At 33.7% G+C, this 18,379-nt stretch overlaps 1 pseudogene; it reads left to right on the top strand.

Moving 5' to 3' along the window:
* Positions 1–5,173: 5,173 nt before the first annotated feature.
* LOC101706508 (dnaJ homolog subfamily C member 21 pseudogene) lies at positions 5,174–6,967 on the top strand (annotated as a pseudogene).
* The last annotated feature ends 11,412 nt before the right edge of the window (positions 6,968–18,379 follow it).

Below are 18,379 nucleotides of genomic sequence, written 5' to 3'. Positions count from 1 at the left end.
TCCACCAGACTACTCAACTAAAAATACTAGTTTTCATTTCTCACAGCTGAAATGAATTTTCAACAACTGTTGTCATAAAAGAAGACTAATCTTCAATATTTATTCATTTTTAAGGCTTACTTTCAATCGTTTTTGAAGACAACCCTGCTGTGAAAAGCCTCTCTTTAAGGCTACCTTCTAGAATATCAAAATATACTTTTCTATAGATGTTTTTATTTCAGATATGCACACTGAATAAAAACTAGCTTTTGATTGTACTTCAGAAGATTAAATTTATCATATAAATGTAGCTATTAAGCCTTAGGAAATAAATTCATAGCTAAATTCCCCAACTTTACATAGTGAATATATCCTAGGTTTTAAAGAGAAATTTTAATGCAAAAATGTGAATAACAGTAAAATTTTTAGACATTAGTATAAAATACATATGTACTAATTTAAGTGAAGTGCAGTTGATTTCTTCCGTAATAAACATTGCAAAAGAGAATAAATTGTTTTCAATGTCTTTATATATTTATGTATGTATAAACTAGAGGTAAATGTATGTTTGCATAGATGTCTCATATAGAAGCATACACACACATGCACACACACACATACATGCATACTCTCTCTTTTCTCTCTCTGTTTCCTCTTTTGGCCCTCCTGCCATACTATGCCTACTTCCATGTCAAAAATACAGCACCTAGGCCTCATCAGCAGCTATTCCTCAATTTTGTACTCCCCGGGATCCAGAACTGTGATGTACATCGCACACACAAACACACACCTTAGTTAAAAAGGATAGATTCTCATTTGAGCTATGCAAGCAATTATATGGTCCTTATGATAAAAATATTCAATAAGTGTTTCTAAACTTGGGAGAGGTTAGGTAGAGATAATGACATATCATTTCAAATTTCAGTTTATAAAAGTAGAGTCAACTCAATTATGAATCATAGATATCTCAATAGGAAAATGAAAGTTATCTTTTGTATTCCCAGAAAATTGTACATTAAAATTTAAATCATATTCAGAAACTCATAATTACCTCTAGTCAGTTCATTCAGTACAGAATACTTAACTTTTTTCTACTTCATTCTGAGTGGGGTTGCAGGCATAAACTCCCTTGCTTTTTGGCTGCAGTACTAGAGATACTTATTGCCTTGTATCTCAAAATTATTTAAGTAATGTAATCTGAAGGTTGGATACAGCAGATTCCTGTTTCACAAGACTGAGCCACTCCTTGGTGGAATACAAAAATGCACAGCCTGTAACTGACCGCAGTGGAGAAAAATCTATTTCTATGTGACAGAGGATTTAAAATAATGTAACTTACTACAAAAGATTTGTTGAGTGTTCATAAAAACAATGATATGACTAACATGAAAAGTTGTTTCCTTCTGTAACATGTAAAAAGTAAGGTAATGAATTCAATTCTACAAATTTTAGATATAACTTTTGTATACAAATAATGATTAACTCAGTTTTAAGTGGGGTATTAGATCTGATTTTTAAAAAAATTTGGTAAACATACTCTTTACAGAGAAGAACATTTTAAAAGTAGCTTAATAATGCACAATTATAATACACTATGTATAAACTGAGCATGTTTTTAAAATAATGCAAACATATATAAAGCTAAAATAGTCAATAAGCTTCAAATATGTCCTAAATATCTCTATACAAGCATAACTGTAGTTAAGAGATATGAATACCAATTCAAAAATGACTGAATTATTAAATCCTAAACTTAAGCTAAGGAAATAAATTTGAAAATAAGTTAATATTTTACAAAAATAAGTGGAATGGTGACTGATAGCACAAACATGATATTGGCTGATAAAGAAGCAAGAAGATTCTGATGAACAGTGGTATGGAGAGTGAGGTCATTGAAATTCTCACCTACTGTACAATTTCTTTAAATATTTATGTTAACAACACTTTGGCTATAGAAAGTCACTCCAAAGAAAGTAAAGTGCTTACCTGATTTGTCCATTATGAGTCTCATAAAACTCATTATTATTATCTATATTGTAGAGGAGGTAAGCAAGTAGTAAACAAAGGCAATAGCACTTATGAAAATTAAGCAAGTATTATTGCTATTTCAGCCCATTTCATAGCTTCTCAAATTCAGATTTTATTAAGAAAAGAAAATATAATTCATTTCTGAATTTCACGTCCATTGTTTTCTTTAATGTTCTGGTATGGACACCTTTACTTGAGGAAGTCCCAAGGAGTTCATGAGGTGACATCTAACTTAACAGCGTCCTTAAGCTCTCATTAACACACAGTGTGCCTATCCAGGATATATTCAAATGAATCAATAGGCAAGCATTTAAAAATATTTCCATTTTATTTTTCAATAATTAAAAAATAACATCTAAACAGAAAATTGCTACTATTACCTAGAAAAATAGAAATAGTCAGGCAGTTGTCTTTCTGTGAAATGACTGCTTCCAAGTATAATCTAAAGCACATACTAATTACAAATTAGAACAAAGTAAATAACTTTTATTTCACAGAGAAAACTATGAAAGGGCATTGAAAAGAGTCCACTGTTTATTTTTCAGCAGACCTGTGCAGCAGACTAACGGAGCTCATCAATGTATGTAATATATCACCTACAGCCATGCACACACAATGTCTTGAACAGGCAAAAATAAATGTTCATCACAAACCCAATGACATTTTTAAAAATAGATAAAATAAAAATCAATAGTATATAAATTGATATTAGGCTTAATAATCAATCTTGTAGCGTTCTTTACTTCAAGTGTCAATATCTAATGAATATCTACCAAGTTAATTTGATATCAGTTCAAATTTAAAAGTTATCTACAGTTCTTTGAAGTTATCTTCAAGCTGATACATTATAAAATATAATCATTATTGAAATAGTTCTTAAGAATTTTCAATTTTGTTTTAAAAATTCTATTTTATAATCTTAAATATTAGGTAGAAGTAATGCTAACATATTCAATAAGTAAACCTACATGAGTTTAGGGAGAACATACATAAGCTGAAAAAAAAGCTATGGGTATAACATTTATAATTCAGAGAAAGCACAGTTATTCATATCAAGTCCAAATTATTGAAATAGTCTCTTTTCTAGGGATTCACCTAAATTATGTGAATTTGAATTCTTAAAACATTTCCATGTTGGTTTCTGTAAGGAATCTTTCTAATCTGGTCCACAGAAATTTATAGAAACAGATTTCATTATTATCCACACAAAAATAGGAATATTCTAGTTTTAAGGCTTTCATACCTGCAAACCCACTAGAATGCAGTTCCTGTAACATATTTTATAATCTAATTCAATAATAATGTACACACTTAGAAAAATATTACACACAAAATTAGTGGTAATAACTTCTTTGAAGAGCCACAAACATATATATATATATGTGTGTGTGTGTGTATATATATATATGATGTATATATATGTATGTGAGTGAATACACACACACACACACACACACACACACACGATAAATTCAATTCTAAATCTTATTCCTGGTTCAAGAGTAAACACAAATGCAGAAAACTCATGTTCATTTCAAGGACCTGTTCTCTTCTCTGAGCTCAAAACAGACAAAAGACTAACTAGATCATCTGTCATTTTTCCCTCGAGGTCAAGATCTCTATAAAACATGAATCTATTTATATGTTCAATTATTAAACCATTCAAATTTTCAATGTAGGATAATAGATCGGCTATTAAAAGACAAAAGTAAAACACAAAGCAGAAGAAATTGGAATTTAAAGAAGCTCAAGCCAATACTCGAAACTTTCAGAAAAACCAAAAGGAATACAATGCCTTTTAAGAAGCTGTCCAGGGCCGCAGAAGTGGCTCAGTGGCCCTGCCGCCTGCCTCACAAGCGCAAGGTCCCAAGTTTGATCCCCAGTACCAAAACCAAAACAAAACACACCACATCAGGAGCACAATAAACACAATTTAAAAAAAAAAAAAAAAGCTGTCCAACAAGACCAAAGGAAGAAGTGACAGCGAGTCTCATCTAAGTCACGCAGGGTGGTCCCAACCTGTTAGCTGTTTCCAAGATAAAGAAATGAGGGGTTTCTTGGGCGTCACTGCTTCCTAGGAGAGCGGGGATAAAAGCCCACCAATGTCCAGGGGAAGTGTGAACTCCCCATTCCCCACATGAAGAAGGAAACTATGAAGGCAGTGATCCCAATGGTGTTAAAACTCCTCCTAGTTCGAATAAACTTTAGACATAGTTCTTCAAGATCACAGCCTTGACCTCCTTTTTTGATGTACTTACTTTAGAAAACCTGTAACCAAAAATTCTTTCTCTGCTGTTTTGAAATTTATATCCATCATAATGTAGTCATCTTAACTGCTTTAGGATCCCGGAAATCTGGCTCAAGAGCCTGTGAACTAACTCTTTGAAACGATTTAAACATCAATGACAATTGAACCCTAGTCTCCCAGTATCTATGGGAGAGCAGGTGCCAAACTCCAAGAGCACCAATTAGTAACCGATGGTGTTATAATCTCAGAGGTAGACTCTGAAAAACTCAGGTTTAACTCCCTTCAATTTCCAATAATGCTGATTAACTTACAAATCATTTGCCGTTGAAAAATCTCTCCTCTAATTCCTCCTTCAGTAGTTTTGCTTTTAATTTTATTTATTTATTTTTGTACACAGAGTTGAGTTCTGATTTACCTGATGCAATCATCTTGAATAAAGTCCTCTTTACCTTTTGGCTTTATTTGGTGCAATTTTTGCTCTAAGAGAAACAGGTTCATGAGTATATTACTTATTTCTTATCTCTGAAAACCTATTGACCTTCACTGCCTGAAGTGCAATACTTTGGAAAACATGTTGCACTTTGCTCATTTTTCTTTTCCTTACGGAGGAAGATAAATTTAATTCTTGTTATTTTATCTTGGCTAGAAGCAGAAGAGACAACGCAAGTTATTTTTAATTATTAAGTGAAAACAGGTGTCAACTGAGAATAATATTGAGTTAGGCTACAAAAGCTACTGGTTTATTTATTCATTCAAAAACACTGTGTATGTACAAATTCTCCAAAATGAATATAATTATTATGGGTTGCAAACATAAACTAATGAAAATAAGCTATGAAAGCAAAAGCATAAGCAAAATTAACAGTTGAAATTAATATAAAATATTTAGATATTTTGTTCATATAACACAATTGTTAAATGCGTGAATTCAAAACTAAAGGCATCTTGCAGACCTGTACGTCAATATCACTCATCTTATGACCCTCCATAAAAATTTCTCAGTCTAAACTATTTTGAATTTCTCAACCAATCGCCTCTTGATAATCTTTTAAAATTCCATTGTTGAGGCCGCCACGCACCTCTGCTGCCTCGCGCCTGCCTGCCCCACCGCCTTTCCTGCCCCGCCCCAGGCCGGGCTTCAGCCCCTCTTCGCTAGGAGGCGCTGGGGGAGCTCTATAAGGCCTATCGTGGAAACTGGCCCTGAAATGGTAACAGGATAAAAATTTGGATACTGCTGCAAAAGCAGCTGAACAATTTAAATTAATCCAAGCAGCATACGATGTGCTGAGTGACCCTCAAGAAAGAGCACGGTGTGATAATCATAGAGAGGCTTCCTTAAAGCACGGCTTGATGGAGAATATCAAGATGAGAGCTTACATTTGCTTAATTATTTCACCATTACTTATTATTCTGGTGATGGAGATGATGAAAAGGGCTTTTACACAGAATATCAGAATGCTTTTTGAAATGATTGCAAAGGAAGAACTAGAATCTGTACTAGAGGAGGATCTTGAGGATTTTCCAACTTTTGGAGACTCCCAGATGACTATGATATGGTAGTCCACCCTTTTGACACTTATTGGCAGAGTTTTTGTGTTCGAAAGAACTTCATCTGGAAGGAAGAATATGATACACAGCAAGCGTCAAGCCGTTGGGAAAAGAGAGCCATGGAAAAAGAAAGTCAAAAAATTCCAGACAAAGCCAGGAAAGAGAAGAATGAGCTTGTGCATCAGCTGGTAGCTTTTATTCGTAAAAGAGATAAGAGAGCGCAGGCTCATCAGAAGCTTGTACAGGACCAGAATGCTAAGAAGGCCAGGAAGGCCAAACTGGCTGAGTAGTACAGAGAACAGAGCTGGTGACCATGGGCAGTATGGAGAAGGAGCTCCAGGAGATGCAAGCGTGGTACAAAAAGGGGTTTGGAGATGGATCAGATGAAAAAGAAATGGAGGAACATGAGCTCAAAAACAGGATGGTAAAGACAGTGATGAGGTTGAGGAAGCTGTTTTATAATGACCTTTACTGTCCAGCATGTGACAAATCTTTCAAGACAGAAAAGGCCATGAAGAATCATGGAAGGTCAAAGAAACAGTGGGAAATGGTTGCCTTGTTGAAACAACATTTGGAGGAGGAGGAAGAGAATTTTTCAGGATCTCAAGTAGATGAAAATTTATTGAATGCCAATTCTGAGGAAGAAATGGAAGATGCACCAAAACAAAAGCTTTCTAAACAACAGAAGAAAAAGAACCAGAAGCCACCACAGAATTATGACGACAGTTTCAATGAAAGTGGAACTGGAGAAGGAGAAAAGGTTGATCTAGAGGATACTAACTTAAATCAAGACAATGCCAAAGTATTAGATGGTAGTCCATTAGAAAAATGCAGTGTCACAGAGACCATTGAATCATGTGATGATCCAAAAAGTGAAGCTAAAAGTATTGCTAAACCCAAAGGAAAGAAAACCAAAGATATGAAAAAATCAAGGTACTTGACGAACCACAAATTCAGAGTGATGTTCTTAACAGCTATACAAGCTGTCACAGTGAGTTTCCATCCGGGAATAAACTTTTTGACCATCTCAAGGCTACAGGTCATGCAAGAGCACCTACATCATCATCTTTAAACAGTGTAACCAGTAGTCAAAACAAGAAAGAAAAACATAAAACAGATAGAAATTCTGCCAACACTTTTTTGCTTACTGTGTCCAAATTTTGAGACCAAAAACTGAACTGAAGTCATCTAAAGAGTTACAATTTCAGTTATTTGCAATTTATTGCATTGTGTAAGATTATTTTTTAACTTGTAAAGTCACTTTTTTGTTTAATATATATTTTTTAAACATTTCACTGGTGATTGAATTCTACTTTTGCCATCTGAATTAACTTGAATGTCTCAAAACAGGTAAATATTGTAAAGTGTATATCTTTATTTCTCATGTGCACAGAAATGTACAGGGAAATTAAATTATTTTAACATGTAAAAAAAATTTTATTGTTGAGCCAGTGTGGTGGCACATGCCTATAATCCCAGCACTCGGGAAGCTGAGGCAGGAGGATCAATGTGAGTTCAAGGCCAGCCTGGACTACATAATGAGACCTTGTCTCAAGAAAACAAAACCAAAAAACAAAACAAAACAAAACAAAACAAAACAAAACAAAAATCCATTTCATTAGCTCCATTAATTCCAATTAAAATAATTGGAAATAAACAAGAAGTTTGAAATATCAAAGAACATAAAGCTGAGATGATCAATAAAGCTTAGAAGTGAGATAAAAGTCAATTGAAAGGAAAGCAACTCTTCATAATTTTTTGCACATCCCCAGAAAGGAATTAAACAAAATCTATGAAAGATACACTAAAAGATTGAAGTTAAAACGCTTTACACTGTTGGCATGAGTGGGACCCTACATACAAGAGTCATGGTGGAGTTAAGATGGAGTCGTGCTTGCAGTTGAGTGGGAAACGTGGTGTAAAATCTTCTTCAGTTGGCAGAGAAGTTTGCTTAAACATGGGTTTGAAAACTGGGATAGAGTATTTGAATCTAGAAAACCTGAATGCAGAGAAAAACAACACAGACATTCCTTAAATCCCTTTTTAAAATAGCAAGAAATGAGGCTTTAACTGGGTAAGCTAAAATATTTAATATAAATTATTACTAATTTATACTTTTTGAGAAAAACTTTATTTCAATGTAATACAAGTAGATATTAATAACAAAAATGATTTTTTAAAAAGTCTTTTTACTGCTATGAAAAAATAAAGCAAAATTTCATAACAAATTAATTAAACAATAACATTAGTTAATTCACGGTGTACCATAATCTTAAAAGAATGGCCAAAATGTTAGAGTACAAGTCATAGACAAAAAAGACTCTTACAAAAAGGAAACTAATAGATAATGGCACAAAACTCTCTTTCAATGAACTAAGAGGAGCTAGCAGTATAAATGAAACAAATTAGCATGCATATTGAAATGTTTTTGAAACCAGGGAATACATAATTGGGGGAATTATTAAAACTTCTCCCTACTTCCTATTTCTCTATCTTCTTTTTTTTCATGTTTCATCTTTTTCTCATGTTCTTTAACATTTAATAGAAACTATGTACAATAAAGTTTTACTGTATTTTACATAAGATTGCCACCACAGGAATTTACATAGATTAGAAGGAAGATAAACAGTTAAGGAGGGCCCAGTCCTGTAGGACATTCTCTCAGAGAATAAAAGTCGGAGTTCAGTTGGGGAAAAGGGTCCAAAAGTCTGCATTTTAGCTTTTTTTTTTTTTTCTAACATCCACCTTAATCTGACAGTCTGAACCTTTTTCCCCAACTAATTCATACATTTTATGACAAACCAGATTTCTTAGATTTTAACATTATGTAAATTTATATCAAAATATTTCCCTAAATTAACTTAATCTCTATTTTTTTCTCATTGAATTTTAAAGTTTATACATTTTTATATTCTTACATATTGAGTAACTGGGAAGATTTTTTTATCAATGTGTATGTCTTTTTTTACTAGTACATGTTTGTAGTACATGCACTTTAGAATAATCTTGGGGAATGGATACATGCACATAATACAGCTTGTTTCTTCTTCTTTTTAGAAACTCTTCCCTCCTTTTCCCTCCCTCCTCACTTCATTCCCCTTTCCCCATTTCCACCCTTACCAATGTTGCTAATCTTAGCTCATGTTTCTAGCATATAATGTTTATATCCATTGAGGTTATCAGGTTGCTGTCCATGACATATCCTTATTCTACTTGTTTTCCTTCCCTATCCTTCACCCCTTGTCCTTGATCTCTTGGACCCCTTTTCATCTCCCAGAGATCCATCCCCTTTAATATTCTCTTTGTTTTTACTTTGCCTTACTCAAATGAAAGATATCATACGGTATTTAAGCTTGTCTGTGTGGTTTATTTCATTCAACATAATATTTTCCAGGTGTATATCTTAAACTTCTCCTTCTCAAGAAAATGAATTTGTTGGAAACAGAACTAATAGTAAGCATCTATTTACTGTAGTTAATCTAGTGGATTATCATAGGAGAAATATAACAGATGATGATCCCATTTTTGACCATCCCAGTTGAACCAAAATTATAGGCAAGAACAATATATATAATACCATTATTAATAAAGACCCCCAAATAATGAATTAATTTATTTGAAGTATATGCATATACGTAAATTGGGCTTATAAAAATTATACTAGAATGAGTCTGTATCTTAAAATAGTAGGCAAAGAAATTTGATACAATACTACAACCAAATTATCACTAAAATATTTTAAAAAGTGAAAGACTTTCATATCTTAACATATTAGTGGCTTTTGAAAGCATCAGAGATATTTTTCTTCATTAATTTGTTCAACTTTATAATAAAGAAAAAATTTAATGGGTGTTTGCTAGTTTTTTGTCCTATGTTTCATAACATATGTCTCACTATGAGTGAAGCAAAATCATCACATCAAAGGAGTGAAAAATAAAAAAATTACATCCAATAATGTCACAATAATAGTAGCCAAAATAAACTTATGATCAGCAGAGAATTGAAACAAGGTTGCACAGGATAAAATGTAGTAGGGACACACCAACCTTAGGCTATTTTGCCTATACATTGCAATACCTTGCAAAAAAATATTAAAAACAATGGAACAAATAAAGTAAACTGTACAAATACTAAGTACTTTGGGAACTGTACTCTATTCCCCAAATTTGCACATGCACAAAAGACCTGGTTGTCATTTTGATTTTGGAATAAAGAGAATATGTGACCCATTTAAAGAGTGAAACAGTTCAATGAACAACTAATTAGAATTTGCAAAGCATACCTAGGGGCACAGACAGGCTTCATTGTAATTTTTATCTTTTTTTAATATCCTCTGAGGGATTAGCACTTTATTTTCTGGGCTACAATCCCTGTCCTTTATTATGGTTGAATGTGTTAACAGCCTCATCATAGACTCTTGTTCTATAGTAACTTCTGATAAATCTTCCTTCTTACTCTATGTTCTGTCCCGGCCCGCGGGTAAGTCAACGGAGACCCTAGAGGGGGAGCGAGGATGAGAGGGGACAGGGGACACGAGAGATGGAGACAAGACAGGTTTCTGATCAAGTCTCGTTTATTGCGGAAGCTGCTACAACATATATACCGTAGGGCGAGAGGGGAGGAGCAAGAGGAGTGTACTGGGGCTACTTCCTTGTTGCCGGGTAGATCTGCAACAAGCCCGGGCATGTCCGTAGAAGGCACTCAAGAGTTCCAGCGGGGGGGCAGGGCCCCCTACAATGTTCTGCATCTCAACTTACAGCCATGATTTCTATGAAGGAAAACTATTATTGAACTGTTTTTTTTTTGGTTTTTGTTTTTGGGGTTTTTTTTTTTGGTACCAGGGATAGAACTCTGGACCTTGCGTTTGCAAGGGAGGTGGCAGAACCACTGAGCTAAATCCCTGGCCCGTGTACTTGGTTTTTCTTTTTAATTTTAATGTACTTTTTTCTTTTTCATTTGGGAAATAGATTTTATCACAATGGTAATAATAGGGATATTCAACATACATAATATACATTTTTAATATCATATCATGAGGACAGCCACTATATCCTATGTTTGATTTTTTAAGACCATTCTGAGCTGGTACACACTTACTTCTGATTAGCAAACCTTTCTAAAGAGAGTCACACAAGGTTTCCTTAGCTTTACTAAAGATTAAAAAACAGCAACAAATGTTATCTTAACATTGTCAGGGTGTGTGTGTGTTTTCCTACATTTTGCTGAAAATATGACATGCTGTGATGGAGTTTTAGTAATCTGCAGCTCTAGGAATTAAAATCTGAAGGCCCCACATCAACCACAAAACAATGAATAACACAGCAACTTTGGTGGATCGAATAAGAGATAATCCAAGATAACCCATTTGAACATATGATTTATGTAATATTTTTATGTTAAATTATTCAATATATTAAGCATATTTAACATGTACTTTGCCTTTTTCTTGTTCAAGTCCTAAGTCATTCAAAGAAACATTTTCAAATTGTAAAGTAAGCCCAGCCAGTGGTATTTTTTTAAAGATACATCCTGATATCTTGTTTCTTCAAAATGAATCAAAATGTAATAAAGTCAATATACTCACCCATAAAGATATGTAGAATTAGAGATAATTGAAAAACTATATATTATTGAATTTTAAATCATACAATGTGTATATAGTATTATAATAGTTAAGAATAAATTTATGCCATACAAATATAGATGGACCTGTTAAAATTTTAACTTTACATTTAATTATTGAGGAAACCAGTAAAATATTAAGCAAATGGTTCAAAAGGCAACACAAAGGGAAGATATATTTCTAGACAATGCAGGATGCAAAATTGACTTGTACATCAAAGGTGTCCGGGAATTGTGTCTTAAGCCAGAAACAAAACAATTTCCATTGGTGAAAATATACAAAGACCAAACTTATCCATGAGTGAGCTCACCTGGGACAACAGGCTTGTGAAGCCTACATTTGTGTTTTACCCTGTGATCCTCCTTCTTGTGGTCAACACTTCTAAACAGTACAAAGCAAAGCTGTTGACACAAAAGACAGTAGAGGAGGATGAGAAAGAAGAGCCGTATTCCACAAATGATTGCAAGCACACTGAAACAAATAACAAATTCCCAGTTCCGAATGCAAAACATGTAGCAGAGAAACTGAAAGGCAAGAGAAAAGAGTTTGGACTCCAGCCTGTATTACCCTGCCATCATACTCCACACCTGAAGTAAGACGAAGGCAAGAAGGGGCTCTTCTGGGGTCTGCACCTGGTAAAGCCTGGGATTCATAGCAGCAGGCACTGCAGACAGCCTGAGTGTGATAGCTACAGATGTAAAAGAGGACCAACTAGACAAGGACCAGAAAAGGTTATCAAAGGTTGTTATATCAAGGAAGTCAGCCACCATCACTGGCTCAAAGAGAGGGAGAAGAGGAAATATTTGTAATGAAGAAGGTGAGAAAACGTCAGGCATGCTGCGACTGGAAGCTGTGGAAATGGGAAAACTGTAAAGAAGTTACCACAAACAGGTTATTTTCTGTGATTGCTTAGGGTGCACCGTTGACCTTCTCTGGTTCATTGATCTTAAGCTGGAAGTAAGAAAAATTAATTAAGGAACTTGTGAATTGCTGATCAAGTCCTTCTCAGTTGGATATTAAAGAATCAGTTGATAGGATTCTACAAATGTTACTAGCTAAAAAAGGCTGATTTTCTTCTTGGCAGAATTGGAGCCGATTGGCTTCTTGGTAGCTTATTGGAGCTAAAGGGATCTGTCCTGGGCAGTTGCTGCAGGTTGTGGGTCAGAGCTCTACCTGTAATATACGTTCACTCATTGTCCTTTGTATATTGCAACTTTCACATTGCAATTAAAGAGGAATTATTGGCATCACTCTCAACTCTCCGTTCATTTAGCTCCTCTTGTAGAGATACTAAAGGGTACAGGGCCATATACATCAACTACATTTTGAATTTTATAACACCTTTGAATTTATTGAAAGCCATTTTGCAACTTTTTATCCACTTAAGATACATCCTAATTTTTCTAAGAATAAATATGGATTATATATCTAACCTATATGTGGATATAGACTATTTCCTTGAATAGATTCATTTTAATTACCAAAATTGCTACTTTTTGCTTGTTACCCTAGTTTTCTAGTAAGAAAGCATGTAAATTTCATTTTTTACTATTTGTCTTCCCTCTGATTTGAAAATTTTCTACCTATATTATCAAATTGATTCTTAAGAATTTGGCAGATAGAATGCAGAGATACTTGAATTCTGCTTCAATGGTATTTATTAATATTTATCATCTATTAAACAAATAAGAGTGTTAATATAGTTTCAGATAAAATTCCTTATAATTTTCCATTTTCTATTATTTGTTTCTATAAAGGTATGCTGGAAGTATAATGTATGCCACTGAGATCCAAGAAAAAAATAGACATACAAATATAATTATATAAGAATACAGGTATTTCTTATTAAGAAAAAGTATATTTGGGGCCCGTAATTATTGTAAGTGTATCTCATGCTTTTATTAGCATATTATTGCAATCTATACTTAACAAATTATATAATTAAAATTTATAACAATATAGATTAACTTGCCTCAGGTCACTCACAGGTCTTGGATACACATTTTTGAATCTAAATGTCTAGTTCCATAGCTTGGAATGGTTCCAGAGCAAACATTCTAATTCAGATCTACTATAAATAAGGTAGTAAATACAGTACTCTTTCATGTACTGGTGTCCTACTTTTTTGTATTTAAAAGTTGCTTGTATTCAAAAACAAAAAGTTAACTCTTGATTAAAACAAGTTTAAAGTAGTACATTACCTTGTAGATTTTAAACATAAAAAGGCCAGTAGTTTGTACCTAAAAAAGTTATCCTCTGCAGATTCTCCTTGATTTTCAGTGGAGAACTGTAAGTTGATACTATTGTAAGTCAAAAATGCATCTACTCTCCATTAAAGATTATCAAAATAATTTATTAGCCTACAGTTGTACAGAATAATCAAATACGATGTTTATTTTAAACACAATATTAAATGTCTTGTGTAATTTATTATTGTATTGAATGTGAAAAATCACAACAATAAAATGGATTTCAATGCAAACCACTATAGAGTTGAAAAAACAAATTGCCTCTTCATTAACTGTGGAAAATCTGGAAAAGGGAGTTTATTCTGATATCCTCAAAAATCATAGAGTGGGAATGGATCACTTGAATAATAATGTAAATAATTAACCTTTACAAGACTTTATGAGCTTGTCTTTTTTAACTCAAAATTTCCACTGCTTCCTTGACTTACAACAATCCTATGAGTTAGACATTAGTATTGGCCTCTGTTTTATAGACAGACTAAGACATTAAGTGAATGGTAAACATCACTATTTATTAACATCTTTTGGGAAAGTGAACATCATATATCTACTTCATTTGATTTAGGTTTTCCATTTTTCTTTGTAAATTAATTTTGAAATAATTGAACTAGCAATCAGTATCCATATATTTTTAATATTCCCCTCAGTGTGACTAAACTTTGGAAAGATTTCGTCCTTTAATAGACAAGGACCGTATGTCCTCTACCTCTTTTCTTAGAGCACTTACTTTCAAAAACTTGTATTGTAAATTATTTCTCTGCCTCTTTGAAATGTGTATAAATCTCCAGCCTCTTGTCAGGTTTACAACTATGGAAAGGTCTTTCTTAAAGACCTGGGAACCATGCCTTTGAAATGAAACTTGGAAAGGGATAGTGTTCCTCCCTCTCTTACAGTCTCTCTGGGAGGACAGGTGCGTAACTTCACAGGCACCAAAGAACAAACTCAGATGACCTACTCACAGGGCAAACATGCAAACTCAGGAGTAATTCTCAGTGCTGGATACACCTAATGATCAATTTCTCTGAATGTCTGCCTGTACCTTTTCATTAGCTTACTCCAATGTGGAAAAGTGGATTATTCCCCATGATTATGGTATTGTAATGCTTTGTATGTCGATCAAAAACAAAAAATTTTAAAAATACCAAAAGCTATTTAAAAATTATATATAATATATATATAACAATTTTATATATAAAGCCCTGCTAGCCTTTTTTCTCCCCTTGTTTTTTGCTAGTGCTCAATGCAGCCGTTTCTATTGCAATAGTGTGAGAAAAAAATCAACGGCTGGTGTGAAATTTTTAAATACTTAAAAAATTATTTTGATGTGATACTTATCAAACAATTATAATACCAGATCTCTGGCTAATTATTACTAAATGCTATGAAATATAACTTTAGAAAAAGATACATCTGTGGTAAGGATTTTTGTTTAATTTGTATAAAAATGGGACCATCCTTTCAGCACACTGTACTGTGTAATTTTAGAGCTGTCTTCAGCAGTAACAAACTACAGGTATTTTCTAGAGTGATAAAATATTTAATACAAGTAAGAAAAGAGACACAGGAGACCTCTGCAGCTCCTTTGGCCTTTGAAATACATTACTTGCCTGAAAGCTATTAGCTTAATATTCTCTTCTAGTAAAAACTGTAATTCATCCTCTAAAAGCAAAGGGATTTCACTGGATCTGTAAAATTTCTCTTCATCTTCATTCAAGATCCTACACATGATCTGCTGTGAAATGATCTCTTTGCATGAACAAGGTGGTAAAGTGAAGGACATATTACAATAATGTCATTTTCCTTATCAACCAACAATCAACAAATCTTCAGTGCTAAAAGGACACCAGTAACTTGCTCAATTACCTCCTGCTTCTGTGCACTGATGTAAAGAAATCCTAGATGAGCAAATCCTGACCTTATGAGGCTGCTCTCCCATGAATTGTTAATGAATATCCTCATAGATTGAGCATATCCCTGGGTCATCCATTTTATTTTTCTTAAATGGGAGCTAAAGTTCATGAACTAGCCAAAGTCTGTCTCCACAGAGGTCTCCCTGGGACACAGTGTAACACTGTCAAAGCCATACTTGGGAGTCTCTCACTTAAGATTCTATATTCTCAAAAATCTTTTTGATATTATGTAAGAAAATACAAATTACTAAAGACAGATTCATTTTGAAGAAAATTTCTGTCATGCTACAAATATAAATTATGACATGATAATGAGAAAAACATCCCAAGAAGTAATTGAGTAGGGACTCTTTTAAAAAATATATTCATAAATTTTATAACATTTAGAACTTAAAGTGTGCTATACTTTTCAATAATACCTATTGAGTTTTACTCAATGAATAATTATTTTTAAATATATAGTAGGTAGATTTAGAATATTATATGAAAATGTGGTAAGAGAGATAAATGTAAAAATGATATGTTCACCATCTACTATATGACAGTAGTTAAGCATACACCGTTTAATACAAACTTCAACTATGCTTTCAATCCCTCTATGATGTAGTAACTGTTATTAATGGTCAGATAGTGAAGAAATGATGTCGTAGCAGATTTACATAATTACCATAGGCTGTCCGGCTACTCAGTAGTAATGCTAGGGCTTGAAACTGACTCACCTCAAATTAGTGAGAGTAGAGCTATCTCATGCCTTATAGGAGAGAATGTTTTCACAGTTATTTCCATTAAATTTGAAAAAATACCTTTATTTCTTCCATCTCTGTCTTCATGTGACTTTCCAATCAGTGACACTGTTTTGTGTTTTTGGGTGTTTAATTACCCCTGCTGATTTGAAATGTTTAATAGTAGAGATATGTAGACTTCATTAATGCTTTAATACAATCTATGCGGTTGACTTCTGTGACCAACTTAATAGTGCACATTATGGGCTGATTTGTAGGCAGAGGTAAGTATTCAGCTGTGTTTGGCAGTGAGGAGAAGGCCTTATGGAGAGGAGGCTCCTGAACGTATCTTGACTAAGACTTAAGGACCTCTTCTAACCAGCTAGCAATTCAGAGGGCAGAGATCAGAGATGGCGAACCTGTGGCACGCGTGTTGTTGTTTTTCTTTTGAGACAAAATGAGTTATTTTTTTTTCTAAACTAAAGCCTCAATATTCAGGTTTAATTGCAGGGTTGGCATTTTATAATAAATAAGTGGGTTTTGGGTTGCAATTTGACCACGTGAGCTCTTAAAAGGTTCACCATCATTGGCATAGATGACTCTTTCCACAATAATTAAATATTTGTGAATAATTGTTTCTGATGACAGAAAATAGGACACTTTTTCTGTTCAGGTAATACTCAGACATAAACATTACCAAAAGAAATCAAATGAGACAAATATCATAAAAGTTGAGAAAGGAAACTGTTGTGGGAGCATGGGCTCAAAGCATAGGGTAGACAACAGACATAAACACAGTGGGATCATGTATAATTCCTGACTTGTGACTTATGGTAGATAGTTTAGCACTTCAAAGTGGAGCTCACTATGAGGTGGTATTAATAGGACAATAATCATATGACCTATTTTTCAAAATAAGATACGTGAAATTGAAAGAGTACAATATGAACAAGTAGACTGGAATATCAGAGCAGACTGGGACACAGAGACAGGACCTAGAACACTGAGTAAAATTTTCTTTCTATTACTATCTGCAAAGGTGGACAAGTTACTTCATCATTCTTTATAGGATGCCTGTGAAACACAAAATGGAATGGATTTTAGAAAATGAGATACATATACACAGTGGAGTACTACTCTGCCATAAAGGAGAATAAACTTGAACCCTTTGTAGGAAAATGGATGCATCTTGAGACCATAATGTAAAATGAAATAAATCAGACACACAAATTTAAATTTTACATGGTTTCTCTTAAATGAGAAACTCAAAATATAAATAAAGAGAGAAATAAAAGACAGATAATAGGAAGCAGGGAGACAGATTTTTCAGAAAACGGGAAGGGGATCGGGAGATAGAGAGGACAAGGAAAGGAAATGCAAAAGGAATTAAGATGTGTCATGTACATGTACCAAAGCTCCGCAGAGAATATAATTATTACATACTGCAAACAAGCACTAATGTAAGCAAAACAAGCAAACAAACAACAGACTTTGAGCTGAGCTTTTTATGCAAGCTAAATGTGCTAATGTCATACAATGCCTACTTTTAGACACTGGCCAGAGATAATTAAGGCCTCAGTGTGCATAAAATCATATTTAAATTTAAATAAATTGGACTTTGAACACATATGGGCTAACTTCACTTGTGCAAAATACCAGCTATGTTATCTTGGCTAACTATACTGCCTCAATTTCCTTATCTGTAAAATTGGATTGTAAAGACTCTGTTTCCACCCTTTTTCCCTCCCATAACTTTTCCCTTCTCCTCTCTCCCTTCCCTCTCTCCCCCCACTTCCCCCACCAGGGAATTGGGAAGGCGTGGGAACCAGGATACATCATGTGCAGGTGCAGGTGCCCAGTGATGAATGTGGACGTGAAGTGCGCCTGAAATGTACCAGTGAAAGAATTTAAGAAAAAAATTGGATTACAATACTATCATTTACTATGAAGAATTATTATGAGGAATAAATAAACACATATTCAATATTTAGTAGAACACCTATCCATGTTAAATATTCTATTATTATTTTTACTTGAAATCCTTAAATTATTTTCAGTTAGTTTGTGGACAC

This window comes from Heterocephalus glaber, unplaced genomic scaffold, assembly GCF_053883595.1.
Source record: "Heterocephalus glaber isolate CG9 unplaced genomic scaffold, H.glaber_assembly_v1.0 deba00000122, whole genome shotgun sequence".
Taxonomy (NCBI): Eukaryota; Metazoa; Chordata; class Mammalia; order Rodentia; family Bathyergidae; genus Heterocephalus; species Heterocephalus glaber.
The sequence above is the reverse complement of the archived record's forward strand: the minus strand, read 5'-3'. Positions and strand labels throughout refer to the sequence as shown.